This window comes from Pogona vitticeps, chromosome W (assembly GCF_051106095.1).
Source record: "Pogona vitticeps strain Pit_001003342236 chromosome W, PviZW2.1, whole genome shotgun sequence".
NCBI lineage: Eukaryota > Metazoa > Chordata > Lepidosauria > Squamata > Agamidae > Pogona > Pogona vitticeps.
This window is the reverse complement of record NC_135798.1, coordinates 3,607,894-3,632,502: the sequence shown is the minus strand read 5'-3', so window position 1 is coordinate 3,632,502 and position 24,609 is coordinate 3,607,894. Positions and strand designations below refer to the sequence as shown.

The 24,609-nt window shown below is 51.1% G+C and overlaps 2 protein-coding genes across 3 annotated transcripts in view; one reads left to right on the top strand and one right to left on the bottom strand.

Annotated features, from left to right (window-relative positions):
• The window catches only part of LOC144585017 (uncharacterized), a 231,824-nt gene that overhangs the window by 14,448 nt on the left and 192,767 nt on the right, over window positions 1–24,609 (bottom strand). Inside the window, exon 1 of one of the 2 annotated variants that reach the window (XM_078382460.1) lies at window positions 1,741–1,897. The exons of the other annotated variant lie outside the window; for it this stretch is intronic. The gene's annotated coding sequence lies outside the window, so the exon portion shown is untranslated. Of the gene's footprint in view, window positions 1–1,740; window positions 1,898–24,609 lie in introns of those variants that run through there. 2 annotated transcript variants of the gene reach the window in all.
• The window catches only part of LOC144585016 (uncharacterized), a 54,992-nt gene continuing 44,878 nt past the window's right edge, over window positions 14,496–24,609 (top strand). The window contains exons 1-2 of the mRNA XM_078382459.1: window positions 14,496–14,821; window positions 22,411–22,522. The gene's annotated coding sequence lies outside the window, so the exon portion shown is untranslated. The remainder of the gene's footprint in view (window positions 14,822–22,410; window positions 22,523–24,609) is intronic.

Genomic DNA, 24,609 nt, shown 5'->3' with positions numbered 1-24,609 from the left:
ATGATGACACTCAACTTCCGCCTGCTTTTAAGACCTTCCAGGAGGCCCTTTGCTCAGCCTCTCCGGCCCCCAAGGTCTGGCCATCCAGCCGACCACCGTCTCCTGTGCCAACAAAAACAGTTAAGACATAAAGAAGCGAAGAGGAGAAAGACAGGAGAAAAGTAATTTTCAATGAAAGAATGAATGAATTCTAAGCTAATTAAGAATCTAATGACTGAATTTCCTGCCTCTAAGAAAGTCTCTTCCTGGAAACCAAGAGGAGATTCAGAGAATTTCCTGGGAATATTGTTAACCCAAAATGAGCAGCAGCAGACCTCACACCAGACTCCACACACACACGGACACAGACACACAGAGTTTTCCCAGGGTAGGAAACGGGCAGCCGCTCTCTCCCCAGGGGCTCTGCTGCCCCCCCCAATTGTTCTGGGTGGGAAGAAGGGGGTGGGGGCGCTGAGGGTCTGGGTTTGGGTCAGGGCCTGATTCCTCAGCCTGGAACTTCCCTCCCTTGCAGGGGCATCAGCATCCGCCTTGGCTGCCAGGTGGTCCACATAGAACAGTGGTTCTTCACCTTTTTGAAAGAAGCGCCCCCTTGAGCCACTGAGGAAGTTATCATCGCCCCCCTCCCCGTGGTGATATCTTTTATTTATTTATTTATTTATTTATTTATTTATTTATTTATTTATTTATTTATTTATTTATTTATTTATTTATTTAAGACACTTAAATCCAGTGACCCTTGAAAACAAAATTAAATTCCAAGAAAATGAAATGCCCCCCCCAAAAGTAACATTTGATGATTTAGTTGCAAGTGAATTTTAAGACGCAAAAAGAAATATAAAAAGGGCATAAAAACAAATGCAGGAACTAAAAATTTCAAGACAAAAAGTCTGAAACTAAATTAAAATTGGAGGAAAATATATATTCATGCTCACTGTAAAAAGGCTGCAGCCATCTTCACAGGTTTGGCTTGCTCCAGCGCCCCCCTACCGCCCCCTTCTGCTCCAGCGCCCCCACACCGCCCCTTTTCGTTCTACCGCCCCCCTGAAAAAAGAAATCGCCCCCTGGGGGGCATTATCGCCCACGTTAAGAACCTGGGACATAGAACATCATCATCATCATCCACATCCCTCCCTCCCTCTGAGCCGACCCCCTCTCTTCTCCCCCCTCCAAGCCCCATTTACCTGGGCCCCCTCCTATCCCCCCCACTCCCTCCCCCTTGCGAGCCCCTCCCCCATCTCCACCCCCCCCAAAAGGCCCCCCAATTCCCACTTGGGGCTTTTGAGGAACTCCCCCCCTAAGTTTTCAACAAAAGGGGTTTCCTGGGGGGGGTCACGGCTGGAGAAGGTCCTGTGGGGGGGGAGGAGAAAGGGAAAACAAGCACAACGGGGGGGGGGAGAGCTGAGCCTGAGAGGACCCGGGTGCCTTGCTGGGAAGGGGGGGCTCCGAGTATCTGGATCTCGGCCCCCCCCGCCCTGACTTCCCGCCTCTCTTTCCATAGATACACAAACACACACAAGCCCCACTGAAGATTCCCTCTCTCTCTCTCTCACAGACACACACACACACACACACACACAAACACACACACAAAGAGGGCCCGGGTGCCCCGAGGAGTGGGTACTTTTCTCCTTTTGGTGGGGAATATCTTTCTAGGGCCTCCCCACCCCCACCCCCACCCCCACCCCCACCGCTTTCTCCCCCCCCCCCCCCGAAAAATAAAGGCCCCCAAATCGCCCCCACCTCCGTCCGGATCCTGAAGCGCCAAAGAAACAGCGAGAGAGGAAAAAAAGGGGGGGAGAAAGAGGGAGGAAGGGGCACGGCCTCCACTTCCGGTTCCTGTGGTGGGCGAAACAGCACCGGAAGCAGCCCCACTCCCACTCCCTCTACAGCTTTAGTCGCTCTGCGTTCTCCGCCTCCCTTTCCCTCCCAACCAATCGCCGCTGAGAAGAGCAGGACGTGAGAGGTTGATGGGGAGGGAGGGAGAACGTAGAGCTACTAAAGTGAGAGAGGAGGAAGGGGGGGCTGCTTCCGGCCCTGCTTCCCCACCGGAAATGGAAGCTGTGCCCCTTCCCCCCTTTTCCCTCTTTTTCTTCCGTCCTCTTTCCCGCGCAGACTTTCCCGGCGGAGGATCCGGGCGGTGGTGGGTCTTTGGGGGAGGGGGAGGGGAGGGGAGGGGGGGTTCCTTAGAAAGATATTCCCCCAAAAGGGAGAAAAATAGCCCCCCGCCCCCCACCTCAAATCCCCCCCACACACAAACTTGTATCTGTTTCATCCAATTTTTTATAAACCCATTTAGGATTTTCTGCAGAATTTCTCAAGCAATCTGCTTAGAGGGAAGATTGTTGGATTTAATAATCCTTGTGACAACACCAGACCTACTGGGATATGCCACAGTTTCACTAAGCTGCCACCAACCATTCCCTGTAAGAAGTCACACAGACCAGGGATGGATTTTTAAACAAACAAAAGAACAAGGTTTATTTAAATAACACACAGGGAAAATAAAATGATCAAGGGAATAAGATACAGTAACGTGGCTTAGTCTCAATCATACATACACCAGTTTAGTTCACACAGAACACCTTTAAATAAAGCACAGACCCTGAACCTATCAGTTCTGGCTAACCATACAGACACCTGAACCTATCAGGTTGGTACTGACTGACACACAGTTGTACCCTGTCTGACACACAGACTCCCACACCAGCTTCTTCTCTCAGCCCTCTTCCAGCTTCTTCTCACAAGCTCCACATATATATACAGTACAGCCCCTCCTCCTGATGTCCCGCCTTCCACTCCCCATAGGATGGAACTTTCCCTCCAACCCATGACAGACAGGTAACATCAGTGCTGTATGTAACACCTCCCCTCTTTATAAGTTGTTTTGTAGGGGGAAAGCTAAAGTGCTTTTCTCCAAAAAACAACCTGGTTAAAACACACAAAAACAGTTATACATTAACATACAATACCATACTTACTCTAGGATACACATATCAATTAGGCATTTAAACATTTACCATTTACAATACATCAAGTTACCTTTATTCATACAAACCAAGTATGTTTAATAACCAAGTACATTTAACTTTTGGTCACCAAAATATATACATAGTCCATGTTTCTTCGCCGTCTTCATTCTTTGGGTCTTCTTGACAAGGAGTCAGCAACACAGTTCATTGACCCTCTGACCACCTTCACTTCATAGTCAAAATCTTGCAGGTTTAAAGCCCACTTCATAAGTTTACTATTATGGGTTTTCATTGTCTTTAACCACTGCAGTGGTGAGTGGTCAGTGCACAGAATAAAATGTCTTCCCCAGATGTAAGGCTTGGCCTTCTGGATCACGTAGACTATGGCCAGGCACTCCTTTTCCACGGTTGCCAAATGTCTCTCACCTTTCTGGAGTTTCCTACTCAGGTAGGACACTGGATGCTGGTCACCATTTTCATCCTCCTGGCAAAGAACTGCTCCTACCCCGCTGTTAGACGCATCGGTGTAGATGATGAACTCCCGGTCGAAGTCTGGAGCACGCAGCACTGGATAGTTGATGAGTGCCTGCTTCAACCTCTGGAACGCCTCCTCACAGTCGCTGGTCCACGGGATGCGGTCATCAGTCTTCCGCGTCAGATCGGTCAGCGGAGTCGCTATCTCGCTAAACCTCGGGATGAACTTTCTGTAGTAGCCCACCAACCCAAGAAATGATTTGACTTTTTTCTTGGTGTTGGGTCTGGGCCAATCACGAACGGCTTCTATCTTGGCCTCTAGGGGTTTGATCACTCCTCCCCCTACCATGTGACCCAAGTATTTTATTTCTGGGCTACCCAGCTCTTTGCAGGGCCTAGGCCAAAGCACTTCCTCCCCTGGGTTAAAGTGCCTCTCCCTGGCTTTCTGGTCATCCCAAGCTTCCTTTCTGACTTTTTGAGCTTGCAGGGTCTCTGCTGCTAGCTCTAGGTTTCTCTTTAGGTCATTCCTTAAAGAGTCTATGTATGTCACAACGTCTTGTGGGTCATCCTGGGTGATCTGCTCCCAATTTTGTTTGATCAAATCAAGTGGCCCTTTCACCCTTCTCCCAAACAAAAGTTCAAACGGACTGAACCCGGTACTGGCTTGTGGCACTGATCGATAAGCAAACAAAAGGGATTGCAGCTTCTGGTCCCAATTGTTTGGATTCTCCTCCAAGTAAGCCCTAATCATGCACATCAGAGTCCCATTGAACTTCTCCGTTAACCCAATACTTTCAGGGTGATAGGCAGTGGTTTCCTTGTGTTTAATTCCACAGATTTGCCACAAACGTTTCATGAGCTTCGATGTAAACGACGCGCCCAAATCTGTGATTATTTCTGAGGCAAATCCCATCCTGGACATATACCCCACCAAGGCATCTGCCACTGTGTTAGTTTCAATGTTAGTCAAGGGTATGGCTTCAGGGTACCTCGTGGCATGGTCCACAATGGTGAGAATGAACCGGTTCCCCCTCTTTGTGGCTTTGGGCAAAGGTCCCACGATGTCCACCCCTATGCATTTGAACGGAGTGTCAATCACAGGAAAAGGGCACAACTTCGCTTTGGTCCTGTCACGGTTATTCCCCTGCCTCTGACACATATCACATTGTTTACAGAACTCCTTGATCTGCTTCCCTATTTCAGGCCAGTAAAAATTCTGTGTGATTCTCTGCTGGGTCTTGTTCACCCCTAAGTGCGCAGCAAACATGTCAGAGTGCCCCCTTTGTAAGATCATGGGGCGATACTTTTCAGCTACCACCAGCTGACTTCTGATCCCATCTCCCCCTTTCGAGATATTCATCAGGGTCTCTCTATATAAAATTCCCTTTTCCTCTCGAAATCTCACTGGGGTTTCAGGTGTTAGCTGGGCGTCGGTCACCTGTTCAAAACACTTTTGGAGAGTGGCGTCTGCCTTTTGCTCTTGGCCAAATCTGCTGTCTGTGGTCAAGGTTTCCACCACAGCTTCGGAACTCCCCTCTGCTTCCGTCTCGGGCTCATCAGTACCCCCCTGAACTGTCCCCGTGGTAGCTTGTGAGCGTGTAATCACTAGCACCCGTTTCACATGTTCAGCCAGGTCATTTCCCACGAGCACGGCTGCTGGCAGAGTCGATGAAATCGCTAGCCGCCAAACTCCCCTCCAGCCTTGAAAGCTCACAGGTACCTCAGCTACTGGCAGCGAGATCACCTGTCCCTCAATCCCTGCCACCTTTAGGCTCTCATTCGGGATTATATACTCCCTAGGAATAATATCTGGATGGCACAGGGTCACCTGGGAACAAGTATCCCTCAGCCCCCTATACTGATGGTCAAGTATCCCTACGTCCACCCCTGCGGTTTCAAACAACTGTGAATCTGTTCTCACTAGCAAGCAGCGCTTGACCTCCACAAGAGGACCATTTTCCTCAGCCTGATCAGCAGATGTAACTGGTCCAGAGTGAGTCGCCATGGTAACAGGCTCCCTCAGTGACAAGGAGCTTTGCTCTTTCTGGACACAGAACACAGCTTTTGGCTTGGTTCCACTCAAATCATGAGGCACATTTCCTTTTAGCTGCTTTAATTTCTCACACTCTGAGATTAGATGGCCCTTTCCTTGACAGAAATAACATTTTCTGCTGTACTTGGAGTCTTTCTCATCTTGTTTTGGTTTTCCCTCCAAAATCTGAGGTCTTTGTTTCATGTCTGAGGGCTTCCCTTCACCATGGGCCCCTCCCACTTGCTGGCTTCTCCCTGGTCCCTGAGAGTACTTGCTGTAGGTCTCCTTAGGTTTACCTATCGATTTCCCCTCACCCAAGGGCTTTCTTATTTGGGAAATAAAATCTGCGATCTCGGCCGCTTCTGCCACAGATCTAGGTTTCCTTTCCCTCACCTGGAACTTCAGTTCCCCATGCAGGACTGAATAAAACTGTTCCAGCGCTATCAGGTCTTTAAGCTGCTGGTAGGTCTCTGTTCCCTCCTGAGATAGCCACTTCTCTAGCAGCCTCACCAATTGGGCCCCCACTTGGGTAAAAGTCTGCTCTGGTTTCTTGGTGAGTGACCTGAATCTTTGCCTCAGCTGTTCCGCATTTATCCCATGTCTGGCAAACACCAGTTTTTTAAACTCTGCAAAATCTTTCATCAGTTCCTCTGGCATCTCTGCATAGACTTCCGCCAGGCTGCCACTGATTAAAGATCGCATGATGGTCATCTTCTCAGTTTCCCTTACTGAGAAGTCCACAAACGCTCTTTCCACTAGGGAAAAGAACACCTCGGGGCAATCTCCCTTGTGGTATACAGGGAATTTCTTCAGGTCGGTTTTAGACAATTGGCCCCCCTCAGAATCCCTATTGTTATTATTGTTCTGATTCATCAGTTCCAATTTTCTTAACTCAAACGCCATTTTCTCTCTCTGCAATTCCAATTCAAATTATCTCTGTTTCTCCCTTTCCCTTTGCTCCATTTCAAATTGCCTTTCCCTTTCCTCCCTTCTTTCTCTCTCTAATCTTTCTTCTCTTTCCAATTGCCTCATCCTCAGTTCATGCTGTTGGGCTATGAGCATTTTCCTGAGTTCTGGGTTCTGTTCTCCCGTGCTGTCATCCTGCACTGAGCCAAATTCCTCCTCAGAACCTTGGTCCACCTGAGGTTCCCTCACTTCACCCATTTCTGCCATTTGGCTTCGAGTCAAGGGCATAATCCCCCCCCCCCAGAACAGGCTGCTTTCAAAAGTCAAGCCTCAAACTAAAGCGACCACTTTTTTTTCTCTTTTGCCTCAGAACCAGCCTTCTATAGATTGCTGCTGTTCTTCAGCACTAACTTGCAACTGTTGCCAGCCAGAGTCTACCCCCCTCTGCTAGGCCTCTCAGCAGACAAGCTAGATCACTGCTACTTTACACAGTTTTGCCTCAGCTTTTTCCCGCCAAAACAGGTTGCCTCAGAGCTCCCTAATCTAGTCCCACCAATCTGAGGTTACACGTTCTTCCACTAGCCTACCTCCCCGTGAGGTAAGCCTAGAAGATTACCTACGCGCTCTCAGATTGTCCCTGACTAGACCCCCCTTGCTCTGGGCACACTTGCCAAGGCTTTGCTGGACCACTGGACAACTGGACCAGTCGTATCCCACACGCTGGACACCAATCAATGTGACAACCCCAGACCTATTGGGATATGCCACAGTTTCACTAAGCTGCCACCAACCATTCCCTATAAGAAGTCACACAGACCAGGAATGGATTTTTAACAAACAAAGGAATAAGGTTTATTTAAATAACACACAGGGAAAATAAAATGATCAAGTGAATAAGATACAGTAACGTGGCTTAGTCTCAATCATACATACACCAGTTTGGTTCACACAGAACACCTTTAAATAAAGCACAGACCCTGAACCTATCAGTTCTGGCTACCCATAAAGACACCTGAACCTATCAGGTAGGTACTGACTGACACACAGTAGTACCCTGTCTGACACACAGACTCCCACACCAGCTTCTTCTCTCAGCTCTCCTAACTTCTCCACACAAGCTCCACATATATATACAGTACAGCCCCTCCTCCTGATGTCCCGCCTTCCACTCCCCATAGGATGGAACTTTCCCTCCAACCCATGACAGACAGGTAACATCAGTGCTGTATGTAACAATCCTCTGTAATATTACCAACTTCCAAACATGCCAGAGTTTTCAGTTTATAAGATGGTACTTTCTCCACAGCTCACTGGTTACACAGAAGTAAGCTGAGAGCACGGAGAGAACAAAAAAGGGTCTTTATGTAGCCTCTGTAAACAGGCTTCCTTCAGTCATGAGGCTTTGCTTCCTACAGTCAGGAGACTTAGCTTGCCCCAATCACGCGTCTTATGGAACTGACGTCAGCTGATGCTCTACAAACCGATTGGGACACACCTCACTGGAGGTGGAGACGGCAGGCTCAGAAGCAACGGGGACTCCTAATGTCTGAGCATTCTCAACCCAGAGGCTAAATACTCAAAGCTAAGTTTTCTTAATGTTTTTGTTAGAAATGAGTCTGTGTGGGTCTTATAAACAAAGGTGTACTATAAATAGAAAAATACAGGTTTATCAATCTTTTTATCCTCTTCCCCAATGTTTTCTTTGAAAAAAAAAGTTATCCAAAATTCTCTCCCTTCCATGCATTTTCAATTGTTTTCATATTAAATCTTCATTCTTGCTTATAATACCTGAAATATATCTTAATTGATTTGTTACATAATAAGATTTAATATTGGTTATCTGATAACTTTCTTTTTGTAATATCTACCAATATTTCTTATTAATCCCAGCTTTCTTACTATTATTGCAATATATACTAATCATCACTCGCCATTATTTTAACTAACCCAGTGGTCAGGGAACAGGGATAAATTTCCCCAAATGGGGTAAAAATGAAAATCCTGGGGGTAATGAGGACGCGACCCTAACCCCATTCCCTCCTCCTCCTCTTCTACCCAGAGGAGGGAGTCCCCAGCTGCCTCATTGGAGCCATGATGGATGGCAGCCGGGGATGGGCCCCAGTCGGTGGCATATGTCAGCCGAGGTGGTGGTGACGGGGCTGCCCATGGCAGAGGGTGAGTGGTCAGAGCATCCTGGCCAAGAGGAGCCTCTCCTTCCAGTGCCAGGAGAGGTGGATTGCGGCGGGGGGCGGGGGGCGGGTGTGGTCACGAGGGTCTGGAGGAGCCCACCAGGCAGCAGTGCTGCTCGCCCAGCCACATGGCTTCCTTCGGTGGCACCTCCATGTTGGCCGGCTGGGCCTGGTGGAGCTCTTGGCTTTCGTGTGGCAGCTGTCAGGGCGCTTTGATGGCAAGGCTTGCAGGAGCTCTGATGCTGAGCCCCAATGCAGCTGCCGGAGCTGGTGATGGAGTGGGAGGCGGCATCGGGCACCCCTGGCAGGCAAGCCACCTGCTGCTCTTTGATGGTCACCCAGGAGCTGCCTGCTGGTGGAGAAAGAGAGCCGCCCATTTTTTTGGAGTAAAAGGTAAAAAAAGTTCCCTGACCCTGTTCTAGGGTCAACCTCCACTGATCTCTCCTCTCCCCCCGAGGTCATCACCCATCTCCCTCTGGATCCTCAGGCGAAGTTCATGTGCAGGGGTTGGGGGCATAGGAGGGGCCCCAGAGTGATGGGGCTTGGAGGGGGGGTGAAGATCGGGGGTTGGCTAGGAGCGAGGGGGGCTAGATCCAGGCCCCTTAGTCTGCCCTCCGGCCAGGCGGCCTCTGCCCCTTTCCCCCTCCCCCGCTCCGGCCAGCACTGGAGGGGTAGATCCTGTTGGCCAGTTCCTCTGGTCCCCCCAAGAAAAGGGATCTCTGCTGGAACGTTTTCTCCTGGCTGCCAGGAAGAGCCCTTTCCGGGGGTCAGGTCCCAAAGGCCCCCTCCAGGGCCAGCCCGTTTCCCAAAGTCTGGCTCCTCGTTTCCAAAGATGAACCACCTCTCCGGCGGCCTCTGATTTTGGAGGCTCCTCTTGACAGACGGACGGAGGGGGCTTTGGGAAGGGTCAGAAGAAGAAGACTCGTCCCTCCTAGATGGAGGGCTGGAGAAAATAAAGAGAGAAATGCAACCCAGAAAGAGTCCCTCCTCACAGGGATCATTTTAGCCTTTGTAGGTGGGAGGCAGGTCTTTTGTAAAGCCAATGGCTCTGAAGCATCCATTCCAGACCAACCCAGGCAACACGATAGGTGTGGGGGGGGAGCCAGCCGCAAGACCCCACCACCTGCATCCCTCCCAGCTCCTGCCAGGGTTGTGAATGAAGTCAGAGGGAAAAGCAGGAGTGGGTAGGTTGGAAGATAGCTGCGAATGTGGATGATACATCATTTCTATGGTGTCCATCTGGCAGCGAAGGTGGCTGCTGATGCCCCTGCAATAGAGGGAGGTTCCTGGCACAGGAACCAGGCCGTGACCTGAATCCTGACCCTCCATCCCCCCACATAGCAATGGGGGCAGGAGAGCCCCTGGGGAGAGGGACTGCCCATTTCCTACACTAGGAAAAGTGTGTGCGTACGTGCGTGCATGTGTGTGTGTGTGTAGTCTTGTGTGAGGTTTGCTGCTGATGATTTTGGGTTAAAAATATTCTCAGGCAATTGTCTGAATCTCCTCTTGGTTTCCCCTTTTCCTGCATATCTCATACTGTAGATATTATTGTTGTTTAGTCGTTAAGTCATGTCCGACTCTTCGTGACCCCCCCCATGGACCAGAGCACGCCAGGCCCTCCTGTCTTCCATGGCCTCCCGGAGTTGGGTCAAATTCATGTTGGTAGTTGTGGGTTTTTCGGGCTCTTGTTAGGGTTTTGGCAAGAGTAGAAATACGCAGAGTTATTGAAGACACTTTACCAGTTCTTCTTGTTGCAAGACAGTTGAATTTACACGTATTTACAGTTATATACAGGCAGGTATCTTAACAGCACAGCAGGAACTCTTTATACAAACGGACAGCATGCGTGGCAGCAAGTGATAGTGGAGGAAGAGAGAGAAGCAAAGACACAGTCCACTTATATACATGTACATGGCATATTTTGTCCAATCAGAAAACAGATGACTTCATCCTTTTGCACCTGGTCTTCTCCTGGTTTCAAGTCATTGCATCATGTCCAGAGTGACTCAGCACTCTCACATCTGTGCACAATGGCAGCTCGTTAATGAAACACATATACTGTACAGGTTCAGGCTTATAAAATTTCTATACTCTGACACCCCTCCTAATTTTTTTATGCCTGAACACAACACAATCCCAGCTCATTTACACATTTCTCATGCTTCTGTGTACATAAAGGTTTGGTCAGTATATCAGCTATGTTATCTTCAGTTTGACAATACTCTAATTCAATTAATTTCTCTCTTATAGCCTCTCTTACATTATGATACTTAATGTCAATATGTTTACTTCTGTTTTTTACTCTTTCTGTTTCAGCCATGTGTATACATGTGGTATTATCTTCCATCACTTTTATTGCACCACTTGTCTCATTCTTTAAATCTTTTGTTAACTGTTTATACCATGTTAATTCAGAACACAATTCTGACAATGCGGCAAATTCTGCTTCAGAAGTTGAAGTTGCTACGGAACTTTGTTTTCTGGATTTCCATCCAACTATGTTGTTTCCAAATTTTATTACAAATCCGGTCATGGATTTTCTGTCTGTCTCATCATTGGCCCAGTCACTATCTACATAAGCAGACAGTTTTAAATCTTTTGATGGCTTCAATATCAAATGGTAGTTATATGTCCCCTTTAAGTATCTAAACATCCTTTTTACGCCTTGCCAGTGCTTTTCACTAGGTCTGGCTACATACCTACTTAGAATGTTCACTGAGGCTGCTATATCTGGATGTGTCCAGTTTGCCAAATACATTAAGCTTCCTATGGCTGAATGGTATAATTCTTGGTTTTCGAAATCTTTACTGATTTCATCTTCCTTTTGAAAGTCTACCGTCATGGGAGTACTTACACTTTTACACTCTCCCATGCAGTACTTTTCCAACATTTGTTTGATTTTTAGCTCTTGACTCAATTCAATCCCTTGTTTTGTTCTCTGTATTTGTACACCTAAGTAATTTTGTATTGGTCCCAGACTTTTTAATTTAAATTCCTTTTTTAACTGTTTCTCAAACAGTTCTACTTGGCTCTGACTCTTTGCCATGAAACAATATCATCAACATATGCTAGTAGTATGTTTAAGTTATTCCCATTTTTCTTGGTATATAGACAAGGATCTGCCAGACTGCTACTATATCCCAGTTTTACCAAAACTTGATGCAAACAATCATTCCAATTCTTAGCCGATTGTTTTAAACCATAAATCGCTTTGTTTAACCTATACACTAATTCTGGCTTTGTACCTTCATATCCTGGTGCCTTTGCCATGTGTAGTTCCTCTTTCAGGTCTGTATTTAAATATGCAGTGGTAATATCATAGTGATGGATTATGTAGTTCTTTGTAGCAGCTAAGGCTAACGCCATTCTAACAGTTTCAGATCGGGGTAAGTAGCATGGAACTGCTGCACTAACTCCGGAGTGTGTAAATTACTGGCCGGTTCCACTCCCAGAAATCCTGGCCAGCAGAGGCGGTGGTGAAGGCTTCTGGGAGTTGCAGTCCAAGAACCTCTGGAGGCCAGAGGTTGGGGACCCCTGGACTCTGCGGGAGACCCTCTTCTGCTCTTTGCCCTTCACAGCCCTGACCATGGCTTTGCGTCTGGGGGAGGAGTGGTCACTTGACGAAAAAAAGGGGAGTCAGATTCTGGGATGTTCCCTCGCGTGGTATCGCTCTGTGAACGGCAGGGGTGCTGGGGGGGGATGGACTCTTGTTCAACCCCCCCAACCCTCAGCTTGTGGAGTGTTTCAGGTTTCCATTAATTCCCCGTACTATTTCACAGAGGAACGAAAACCCAGAAAGAGGCTATCCAGAAGAATGTGGTGGTCCGGCACCCCTCGTGTGATTTATTTTATTTATTTATTTATTTATTCAATTTATATGCCGCCCAAACTACCCAGAGGTCTCTGGGCGGCTTACAATAATTAAAATTCAATACAGCAAAAGATAAAATAATTAAAATACAATTAAAATACAATTAAAATTGCCATCAGACCCACAGCTAATATAATTTCAATTAAAAGCCTTCTGGAACAGGAAGGTTTTGACCTGGCGCCGAAATGTCATCAGCGTCGGCGCCAGACGAATCTCAGTCGGGAGGGCATTCCATAGTCTGGGGGCAGCTGACGAAAAGGCCCTTTGTCTACAAGCCGTCCCTCTTACCTCCTTAAGGGACGGCTCTTTCAAAAGGGCCCCCTGGCTAGATCTTAACTGCCGGGTAGGTTCATATGGAAGGAGGCGGTCCTTCAGGTATCCAGGGCCCAAGCCGTTTAGGGCTTTATATGTCAAAACAAGCACTTTGAATTGGGCCCGGGCAGCAATTGGTAGCCAATGTAACTTATACAGAATCGCCTTGATATGTTCCGTGGCAGCTGCACCACTCACCAGCCGCGCAGCTCGATTCTGGACCAGTTGCAATCGCCGGACCATCTTCAAAGGCAGCCCCACGTAAAGCGCATTGCAGTAATCTATGCGGGATGTTACCAGTGCATGTGTGACTGTCATGAGACTCTGCTCGTCCAGGTAGGGCCGTAGCTGGTATAATTTCCGCAGCTGAAGAAAGGCGCCCCTGGCCACCGAGTCCACCTGGGCTTCCAGTGTTAGACTGGGGTCCAGGAGCACCCCCAAGCTGCGGACCCTGTCCCTTAGGGGGAGTGTAACCCCATTCAGGGCGGGGAAATGGCCCTCCAGCCTGTCCGGCGAAGCACCCACTAACAGCACTTCCGTCTTGTCTGGATTGAGTTTCAATTTATTAACCCTCATCCAGTCCATTATCAGGTCCAGACACGAGTTCAGCACAGAAACTGCCTCACCTGGATTGGTGGAAAACGAGAGGTAGAGCTGAGTATCGTCAGCATATTGCTGACTCCTCAGCCCAAACCTCCTGATGACCTCTCCCAGCGGTTTCATGTAGATGTTGAACAGCATGGGGGACAGTATTGAGCCCATAGGAACCCCATGACATAACTGCCATGGGGCAGAGCAACTGTCCCCCAGCACCACCCTCTGGATACGGTCAGCTAGGAAGGAGCGGAACCACCGTAAAACAGTGCCCCCAACTCCTAACCCAGCCAGCCTATCCAGAAGGACACCATGGTCGATGGTGTCGAAAGCCGCTGAGAGGTCCAGGAGTATCAACAGGGTCACACTCCCCCTGTCTCTCTCCTGGCAAAGGTCATCATACAGGGAGACCAAGGCAGTCTCTGTACCAAAACCCGGCCTGAAACCCGATTGAAATGGATCCAGAAAATCCGTTTCATCCAGCAGCGCCTGGAGTTGCCCGGCCACAACCCGCTCCAACACTTTGCCCAAATAAGGGAGGTTCGCCACTGGTCGGTAGTTGACCACCAGCCTTGGGTCCAGGTTAGGCTTTTTAAGGAGTGGTCGAATTACCGCCTCTTTCAAGGCGGTAGGGACCACTCCCTCTCTCAGAGAGGCATTCACGGCCTCCTGGACCCAAGTGCGAACCCCCTGGCAGATCTTCCAATTAGCCAGGATGGGCAAGGGTCGAGCGGAGTGGTGGTAGAACGGACAGATCCAAGCACCCTGTCCACATCATCAGGTCTCAACAATTGAAACTCATCCATTAATACTGGACCTAAGCACGGCGCACTGGACACTCAACTTCTGCCTGCTTTTTAAGACCTTCCAGGAGGACCTTCGCTCAGCCTCTCTGGCCCCCAAGGTCTGGCCATCCAGCCGACCACCGTCCCCTGCACCAACAAAAACAGTTAAGACATAAAGAAGCAAAGAGGGGAAAGGCAGGAGAAAAGTAAATTTTCAATGAAAGAATGAATGAATTCAAAGATAGTTAAGAATCTAATAGGGAAGAACAATGGGGGACCCAATGAGAACTCGCTCCTCCTGCCCGTCACCCGTTGCTGGGCGGAAGCCCTCCGGGGCGTCTATTATGTCGTCTATGAGGGGGGTTGCCTGGCAACCCGGAGACCCAATGAGAGCTCGCTCCTCCTTCCGCGAAGCCCCTCCCCTCTGGAAGGCTGGCTGGGCAAGAACCCCCCTTTCTTCCCCCTCGCGTGACTGACAGGCTGCCCTCCAAGCCAACCCAGGGCTCCTCTCTGCGCACGCGCAGGATCCCCTCCCTGGCTGCTCGGCTCGCTCTCCCTCCCGCGCATGCGCTCCTCTTCCCCCCACAGAGGGGGGTGGGGTGGGGGTCTGTGGCGCGTGCGCAGTTACGAAGGCGGCCAGAAGGTCTCCCCTCAGGAAGGCGGTTGGGCGAGTTTTAGTGGCCTTTCTGGTAAGTAGAAAAATCCCCCCCCGTGTGTCCCTGGGAGAGGGGGGGGTGGGGGATGGGGGGGCCCTGAGTTTTCCCCAAGAGGTTTCGGGATGGCGGGCAAGGCGTCTTTCTAGGAGGAGAGGGAGGCCTAAAACGTCCCTTCAAGGAAGAGCCTGGCCTGGACGGGGGGGGGGGAGAGGGAAGAAGAGGTGACTCCAACCACCCCCAGTTGTGGGTGCCCCCCCCGGGGGGGGCAGGGACTCTCCGTGGCTGAGCGCCTCCTTTAAAGCTTTAGAGAGAAAGGCCTGTTTATCCAGTGGAAGCCAAGGCAATGTTTTTCCCCCTCTGGGTCTCCTCGAGAGGGAGGCGGAGGGGGGAATTCAAAGGGGAGAGGGGGGATCTCTCTGGCCCCCAGACCACCCCACCCCCACCCCTCTCACTTTCCCGAGTTTACAACCTCCGTGTTAATGGTTCAGCTCCGTTTTACACACACGCACACACACACACACAGACAAGGGCATCCCTCCGGCTCTGCCAGGAAGGTCAAGAAGGCGCGCTCTTCCCTCCCCCCCCCGGTCTTCCCGCATTGTCTTTCCCCCGCCTTCCCCCCCCCTCCATCACACACGCCTACGGGCTTCTCTCTCTCTGGGCAGAATATCCCCCGTTCTCTCTATAATATACTGGTATAGATTTATTTATTTATTTTTATTTATTTATTTGATTTGTATCCCGCCCATCTGGTAGGTCAGTACCACTCTGAGCGGCTAACATAAAATATACAAATTATAACAGCATAAACCAAAAGTATCAAATGTCAATTAGCAAAACATAATGAATCATAAATAATAACTAAAAAAGAAGAGAAAAGTAAATTAAATTAAATTAAACGCTGGCAGGAGGGAAGGCCTTGATATAAAGCCAAGTTTTTAATTGAGTTTTAAATGTGCCCAGCGAAGGGGCCGCGCGAATCTCAGGAGGGAGATTGTTCCAAAGGCGAGGAGCCACCGCCGAGAAGGCCCGGTTTCTTGTCTTCTCTCTCCGGGCCTCCCTCGGCGTCAGGCCCCTCAGCCTCACCTCCAGGCTCGCGCGGGTGGTTCGGGTAGAACTTGGTGGGTGAAGGCGTTCCGCCAAGTATCGAGGTCCCAAACCGTTTAGGGCCTTATAAGTGAGCATTAAGACTTTGAAGTCGATACGGAAACAAATGGGCAGCCAATGCAGTCTAGCCAGAATGGGAGAAATATGATGGTATTTTCTCCCACCGGTGAGAAGTCTGGCTGCTGCATTCTGCACCATCTGAAGTTTCCGTATCAGCCTCAAAGGTAGCCCCACGTAGAGCGCGTTGCAGTGATCTAATCTTGAGATTACGAGTGCGTGTACTAAGGTAGTGAGGGCCCCCGTGTCGAGGTAGGGCCGCAGCCGGGCAATCCGCCAAAGATGGAAATAGGCGGAGCGGACAACCGACGTCACCTGTGTTTCCATGGTGAGCGTCGGGTCCAAGTGTATGCCCAAGCTGCGGACCCCGCTCGCCGGGGCCAAGGCCGCCCCCCCAAAAGAGAGAGGGCCAACCAGGCCACCAACCACGGGGGGCCCCACCCTCAGGACTTCCGTCTTGTCCGGGTTCAGCCGTAGACCATTTTCCTGCATCCATTCCAGTATAGTCTCCAGGCAGCGCTGAAGGGTCAGGACGGCATCACCTGCAGTTGGCAAAAAGGAGATATAGAGCTGAGTGTCATCAGCGTACTGGTGACACCTCGCTCCACACCTCCTGATGACCCCCGCTAGTGGCCTCATATAGATGTTAAATAACATTGGGGAGATAATCGAACCCTGTGGAACCCCACAATTGGAGCTCCACGGGGCCGAGACCCTCTCCCCAAGCTGAACTCTCTGGGGACGGTCCTCCAGGAAGGAACGGAGCCAGGCTAACGCCTGGCCACCGATTCCCAACTCGGAGAGCCTCCCCAGGAGGATACCGTGGTCGACGGTATCAAAGGCCGCCGAAATATCGAGGAGGACCAACAGAGACAGTTTGCCCCTGTCGGCCTCCCTCAGGAGGTCATCATACAGGGCGACCAATGCCGTCTCTGTCCCGTGGCGCGGCCTGAAGCCCGACTGGAATGGGTCCAGTGCATCTGTTTCATCCAAGAGCGCCTGAAGCTGGTCTGCCACCACCCTCTCCACCACTTTGCTCATGAAAGAAATATTGGCGACGGGCCTATAATTGCCAATTTCGTCCGCCGCCAAATTAGATTTCTTTCGTATGGGCCTAATGAGTGTCTCCTTGAGGGCAGATGGAAATCTGCCCTCAAGGAAAGACCCATTTATTATAGCTGTGGCCCATTCAGTTGTTTTCGGCCTGGCTGCTTTGATTAGCCAGGCCGGGCAAGGGTCCAAGGAGGAGGTGGTGGCCCGACAGCGGTCAAGCGCTCTGGTCACAGAGTCAGGTGTAACTGGCTGAAAAGAGTCAAGAATAACCGGGCAAGACGGAGCGCTGGACATCTCAGCTCGATTCACTGTATTTAAAAAGGGAGAGAGCTCCCGGCGGATGGCCTCCACTTTAGCTTTAAAAAATGCCGCAAATTGGTCCGGAGAAAAACTAGGGGGAGGCCGATCTCCCGGGCCAACTCCGGATAGGTCGCGTACTATACGGAAAAGTTCCGCCTGCTGGTTGGATGCTTCGCTTATCCGGTTAGCGAAGAATGATCTACTAGCAGCCTTCACCTTACTCAGGTAAAGGTTAGTTGCGACCTTGACGGCTATCCAGTTATCGTCCGTCGGATTCTTCCTCCATCTACGCTCTAGCCTTCTCCTTATTCGCTTCATCGCCCGGAGCTCCTGGGAAAACCAGGGCGCCGGACGTGTTCTGCGTCGGAGAGGGCGTTTGGGCGCGATCGTGTCTACTGCCCGGGTGGCAGCGGTAGACCAGCTATCCACCAGAACGTCGACAGGAGCGCTAGCCAGGTCAGCAGTAATCCCTCTCATGGCATCTTGGAAACCAATCGGATCCAGTAGTCTTTGAGGGCGGGCCATAGCAATAGGCCCTTGCTCCCTGCGTGGGGGGAGAGCCACTGTGAGGTTACATTTGATCAGGTGGTGGTCTGACCATGACAAGGGGACTGACACCAGGTCCGCCACCATCAGACCACTCTCGCCCCAATTGGAGGAAAAGACCAGGTCCAGTGTGTGACCGCGCACGTGGGTGGGGCCGTTGACATGTTGGGACATGTTCAAGGAAGCCATGGTTTCCAAGAACTCAGAAGCTGGCCCAGTAACCTCTGCCTCCGCATGCACGTTGAAATCACCCAGGACTAAAAGCCTCGGGGATCCCAACAATGCCGCGGAGACAAAGTCGGCCAGCTCCGGAAGGGAAGTGGCTGGGCCGCAGGGAGCGCGGTAGCCCAGCAAAATCCCAATTCCATCCCTGGCCCCAATCGACACGTGAAGGGCCTCTAGACCAGGCCTTACCGCCGAGGAGCGCCTGGTAACCTCCAAGATGGATTTATATACAATGGCTACTCCCCCCCCCCCGCCCTTCCAGTCTACCCTGGTGCTGGACATCATAACCGGGCGGGCAGATGAGAGCCAGAGGAGGACCACCCTCCCCATTAAGCCACGTCTCGGTTATGCATGCCAGGTCTGCATCCTCCTCCAGAATAAGATCTTGAATTAGCTGGGGCTTATTGGATACAGACCTGGCATTCAACAGCAGCAGAGTTAGAGTGGAAGGCTGGCTGAACTGGTTACCTCGATTCTGGGGGTTGGTCACAGCCTCAGAACAGTGAACAGCCTTCAAACATCTGTTCACCGTTCTACTAACACGAGTGGGGGCTGCGCCAACGCCATATCGCCCTCTACCCATAACCACAGGGATGTTGAAAGGCCCCTTGCTGGTCAAACAGGCCTCCCCCTCCATACCAGGCAGAATAAAGAAAGAAAGAAAAAGAAAAAAGAAAAAAGAAAAAAAAATTAACTAATAACACAAATATTCTAATACAATTTTAAAACATACAAAGTAAATTAATTTAAATTAAATATATATAGGTATAAATAAACATAAAAAGAATAATAGTGTTTCCCCCCCCACTCCCCAATTGGCTCAAGTCCATCCTCTAGTGGCTCGCAGCCTTGCCTTTTGGGCTTTACTGATCTTGGTAATATTATTGATGGTAGTAGATTTTTCCCAGGCTGTTTGAGTTAATGTTAAGTCCAGAGAAAGTGCCAGAGTGGAGATGTTACTCACTAAGTTGTTCAATTTATAGACAACAGGCAGCAGCGGGAACAACAAAAGCCAAATGCAATGATGAATAGTCCCTGTTTTCCCCTTTACCCTTCCTTGAAGGAGTAGCAAGATGTTTCTGCAGGTAGTCCAGGGAAGGCAGGGTAAGCAGTCTGGGGTTAGGAGCGAAGCAGGAGCTGCCCACAGGGAGCCCAACATGGCGGTCATCCAACAAGCTGAAATCAGTCAGAGAGGGTCTTCCTTCCACCGCCTCACCCCCGGAATTTCGCCTTATTTTATTCCAGCAGCAGGGACCACAAATTTCAGAAAAAACGCAAGCCCCCACCATTCACCCCGAAAGATCTCCCAATTAGGCTCCAAGCTCTAGGCTTCCAAGCCCGGGGGGGGGGGGTAAGCGACTAGTCACCAGCCACCAGCGGACGATTTTCCACTTCAGAAAGGCTCCTGGCCGACAAGCCCGTTCTCGGCAAACAATCCCCGGGCGATCTTAAGCTGGGTCTTCAATGGCGCGGAGAACGCTTCAGGCGGCAAGCGCCACAAACAACAAACAGCCACCTTCTTCGGACCGCAGGCACCCGAGCGTCCGAGCTGCGCCGAAGCCAGGAAGCCCAGATCGAACTCAGCACGGCTCCGCGCCTAAGCTCTGGCTCCAGCCCGCGGCCCCGCACTCAAATCGGCAGCGAGCGTTCGCAAGGTGAGGAGAGGGTCCAAGAAGTCGGGGGGAGGGGAGAAAAAGAAAAAGAGAGAAGTGGAGACGAGAAGGGAGAAAAGAAAAAAAAAAAAGAAAAAAGAGGATGAAAATCGCAAGAGGCAAGCCGGCGCGGCGGAGGAGAACGCTAACCGCCCGCTACCGGCGCCATCTTGCCATCCAACAAGTCAGATGTTGGATATATAGATATATTGGAGGCGGAGTTAGTTCGAGGCCCCTCCTGTCAGCCTCTTCCTTCTTATATTTGCAGAACCTCCTTTCGCTCCTGAAGGGAAACCACCTCGGGCGAATCCCCTCAGAGAAGGAGGCTCCGAACGGGGAGAGCCTTCCAAGGGAAGGGAAGGGAGAACCACCCCCGCTCGCCTCAGTATCCCCTCCTGAGGGGAAAAGCGACCAACCCCCCCCCCGCGCCCCCCCCCGTTCTCTTCCTTCCCGCCCTTTTTCTCCTCCCCTCCCCCCCCTCAAGACCGGCGGTTGGAGGGAAGCCCGGAAGGAAGGAAGGCAGGCAGGCGGGGGGGGGATTCTGGAGAGAGAAAAGAGGAGAGGCGCCTCACCCTCCCCCCCTCGGAAGTCCCTGCCCCCCCTCCCTCAGCGACGATACCCACCCGGTCTCTCCTCCTTCTTGGCCTCAGGTATGCACAAATTGGGGGGGGGGGTGAAGAGGTCGCTGGCCCCTCATGAGCCTCTGCCTCCTTCTCTCTCTCTCTCTCTCCATTCTTGGGGGGGAGAAAGCGGGGGGGGGAAGAGAGAGGAACCTAGAAGGGGGAAGAGGCGCTGCTCTAACAGGAAGCGGAAGCCCCCCCCGGAGATCGCCCCCCCTCCTGCCTCCCTCTCCCCCCCCACCTCTATGGGGCTCCGAGGATCTCCCCCCCCCCCATCGGGTCTGGGCAGGAGGTGGGCAAAGGCGGGGGGGGCGAGGAGGGAGGGAGGGAAGAACGGGACGTGGCATAAGCTGTCTGTGGGGTGGGGGAAGCAGAGACAGGGGGGGGTCATTTCCAAAAACAGTGGAAAGGAACCCAAATGGCAAATCTGACCCCCAAAACACCCCCCCACACACACCCTCCCTCCCTTCGGTCGAGGCTGGCCTTTCCCTTCTTCTGGGTCCCCTCCAACAAACGCACAAAGAAGCCAAGGCGAACGAAGGAAGGAAGGGCCTCTCTGGGGCCCCGATCCCAGGCTGTGGGTGGAGAGGCTCAGCGTCCGGTGGGGGGGTAGGCAGTGTCCAGCCTGGGGGGGGAAGGAGTTGAGATCATGACAGGACATAGGCGGGCAAGACATGGCAGGAAAGGCTCTTTGAAACAAGCCTTTTCGTGTTTTCGTGTGAGGGGGTAAAGAGTTTTTTCCACCTCCCTCGGGGTCTGCCAGGCTTCGGCGCCTGTGAGAGTCGGTGCGTTTCGGGGGGGGGGGCGACTCTTTCTGCAACCGGCTTGCACATTTTGGGGGGAGAAATGAGAGAACGAGGCTATTCTGGTGAAGAGATACCCTTCCAGGTCACCAGAGTTGTTCGTTCTGCATTCTGACAGGATGATTTCTGTAGCTCAAGGGAAGCCGTGGTCATTCATTGCTGAACCCGAGTCGCTGCCTGTTTCTGTCAGCCTTTAGGCCGGATGAAGGAAAGGATGAAGGAAAGGGAGGTCATCCTCGGGAAAGCTGATTTCTCCAACGCCCGTCTGCTCTGTGGCCCTTTTGTGTGGGAGGTGCTATTTCTCCTTTTTTAAACCAGCGTTTCCACACACTTCTGCCCATTTGCCTTTTAAAACCCATACGACTGTTTTTAACATTCTGGGCGGCCTGAGGCCCTCTGACCAGGAGAAAAAGGGGGCTACGAATGAGACTTCCTAAATCCTGAAGGAAGAAACGGGTGTCTTTGCTTAGCCCGGTTGATTAGGCACGAGAAAGAAATCAAGGGCCTAAAGGCTGCACAGAGTGTTTAAAAACAGGAAAATTGCTGAGTTGGAGAAGTTGAGCTCCTTGCCTTCAAAACATGCTGAAGGGACTGATGGGCAGCTGGAGCCTCATGAAAAATTAATTAATTAACACTGAGGTTGTAATCTCTGACAGTGGGGTGGGGTGGGGGAAGGGAGAGCTGCCTGCTCAGGCAGAGGTTTCTGCCTCTGAGCTAGGTTATTTCCCCCCCCCCCCCCGATGTCTCTGTTGGGAGCCTCAAGGTGGGTGTGGCATCTCTCTTTTGCTCCGCCTCTTCTTCCTTCCCTTCTCCATCTCACCCACCCCACGTCCTTCTCTCCTTGCACTGAGGCTGGGGAGCCCCTCCAAGCACTGTCCCCCCATAGGTGTGGGTGGCTGTGTCAGGGTTGGTCTGGGACTTTCTTACGAGGAGCTCCTGCCTCCCTGGACACAGTGCCAAAGCCTTACCGAGAAAAGGTTTTTCACTTTAGCCCACGCTGCTGCTTTTTCTGGCCACCTTCGCCTCCAAAGGACCTTGAATAGAATTACTACTCCTTTCTACTGGCCCGGTGGTTCAAAATCAGCCAGACGTAATTGTCGCAGCTGACCTGTTTGTCAGAAAACTGGAGATGCGACTCACGTTACTGAAGCTGAACTTCAGAGGATGCCTGTTATTTCCAAACCTTTAAAAAAAAACATCTGGATGTTGTGGGGCCTTTTCCACCCAGTAAGACTGTGTTTTCTCCTTCCCGCTTCCAGTGGCCTTTGAGGAGGTGACCCCGTATTGCCCCCAACAAGAGCGAGGGATCTTCTGGATCGAGGTTCGAGATCTCTGCACCAGGATCTCCTACTGGAAACGAGGTCTCTCCAGGTAAGGATCCCGTTGTCTCCTGGGCTGAGACTGTGAAGGATGATGGTTGGCTGCCCCCCCCCCCAGAGATGCCTCAGTCAATGGAAGCACCCCGAGCGTGTGTGTCGGGAGCGCAAAGCTCCAGTGCCACAGTCAAAAACAGGACCGGATATTTAAGAAAGCATTTTGTTCTGCTGCTCCACACAACTGAAGAGTTGGGATCCAGTGCAGGTTTTGGATTTAACTTCATTTTTTAATAGTCAATTGTCTATTAGAAATTGTCATTTAGAAGTGCAATAGCCGTTCTCATTACTTAATCCCCCCTCTCACCCCACTCTCTGTCCCATTGCAGACGTGAGATACGAGAGCTTCGAAACATGCCCTTAAAATGTTCACATTTCAACCTGGCTCACGACACCCCCAAATGCAAGAGCCTCAGAGGCTGATACTAGCTTTGCTACTCCTCAGTATCTATGATGAAAGGTTCTCCCTCCTCAATAAATTCTTTTTATTGAAGATAAAGGAGATTCTTTGACTGCCCGAAGCCTCTTTATTCATTTTTCCTGTACTGCCGTCTGCCGTCTTTCACTGTGTCCGGTTGTAGCCAAAACCCCTCGAGGATTCGTCCCAAATTGATCAGTGGCTATTCTGGCCATCTAACATGTGGCTTATAAAAGGATTGTAAACCACATTTTCCTGATCCTCCCCCCCACACACACACAGAGAAACACGCACACATGTGATGTGTTGTATAGAATGACATTTCCAAGGAGTGAGCTATGGATCCCCAGAGGATTGGAAAAGGTGTGAAAGGGAGGCAGAGAGGTGTGGAGGAGGAGAACCAGACAGGGAGAAGGGAGGTTGGGCCCATCAGCTGCCCCACCCTTTGACCCTTTCCTGGCTGGCTGGCCCCATCTCCATGGGTCTCTGCACATGCAGAGGTCCCTTGAGGCACATCTCATCTGTGTGTGTGTGTGTGTGTGCATGCAAACCTCCCTTCGTCTCGGGGGGGGGCTTCAATCCCTCTCAAGCACCTGGGGTGCAGGCACTCCCCCTTCTCTCCCTCTCCCCTCTGAATGCTGAGCAAAAAGTGGGGAAAGGCCTGGGGGGGGTCACTGTGCCTGTGCAGTTGGGAGGGGCAATGGGGGGGCTCACTTGGAAGCCATTTGTCCCCCCCCCCTTTAAGGAGAGGAAAAGAGGCTCCTCCGGGCAAACGGTGACACTTCGGGTGGTTCTCCTTCTGGGGGGGCGGAATCCCTCAGGTTTTCTCTCTAAGTGCAGTCAAGGAGAGCCCTGCCCTCTGCTCCTCCCCTCCCCAGGAGGGAGAAGAGGGAGAGCTTTTTCTGCCTTTTTCAAGGCTTTGTGGCAGGTAGAATTTTGCTTTTTTCTTTACTTTTCTCCTCCTCCCTCCTCCCCTTTCCTTTTTAGCATTTTTTTCATTCTCCCTGTTTCTTTCTCTCTCCTTCACCCTCCTGAGGGAGAGATTAGACACTGAGGAAGGCAGCAGGAACACTTCCACCCCAATGGCAAAAAGTAAAATACGGGGTAGGAAAAAAGCTTTTCTCAGGGCAGTCGGCCATTCCAGCCGCAGGAGCCACTTTCTTGATCAAGCAAGGTTTTGAGAGTGTCGGAAGGAGGGAAGGAGGGAGGGGGGGAGAATAGATAGACAAGGGGATGGAAGGGAGGAAGGAAGACGCTGATGATGGAAGTGTGACAAATGCCCACCCCTTGCTACTTAAATGCAGTAACCGGACGACCACGAATACAAGCAGCTCTCCTTTATTAAAAAGCACTTTTGCAAAAGCGGGCGTCCTAGCTGGGTGGACACACCCATCATTACATGTCCTATGATATTTAATTGCCTACTTCCGGCTGCAGGGGCCCTCCCTTGCTTCCCCATTGGTCTGGGCAATCCGAGGTGTGCAGCCTATCCAGTGCGCCTAAACTGATCACAGGAAGCCCCGCCGCTGTTTCCATCTCCCACTCCCCTCTTTTCCTAGACCCCAGACCCTTATTTAGGTTCACTCACTTCATCCTTTTGTCAGGACCATGGGGCACCTCCCGTATCTGCACATTCTCTGTTGGCTTCCCGGATCTCCCCTAAACTT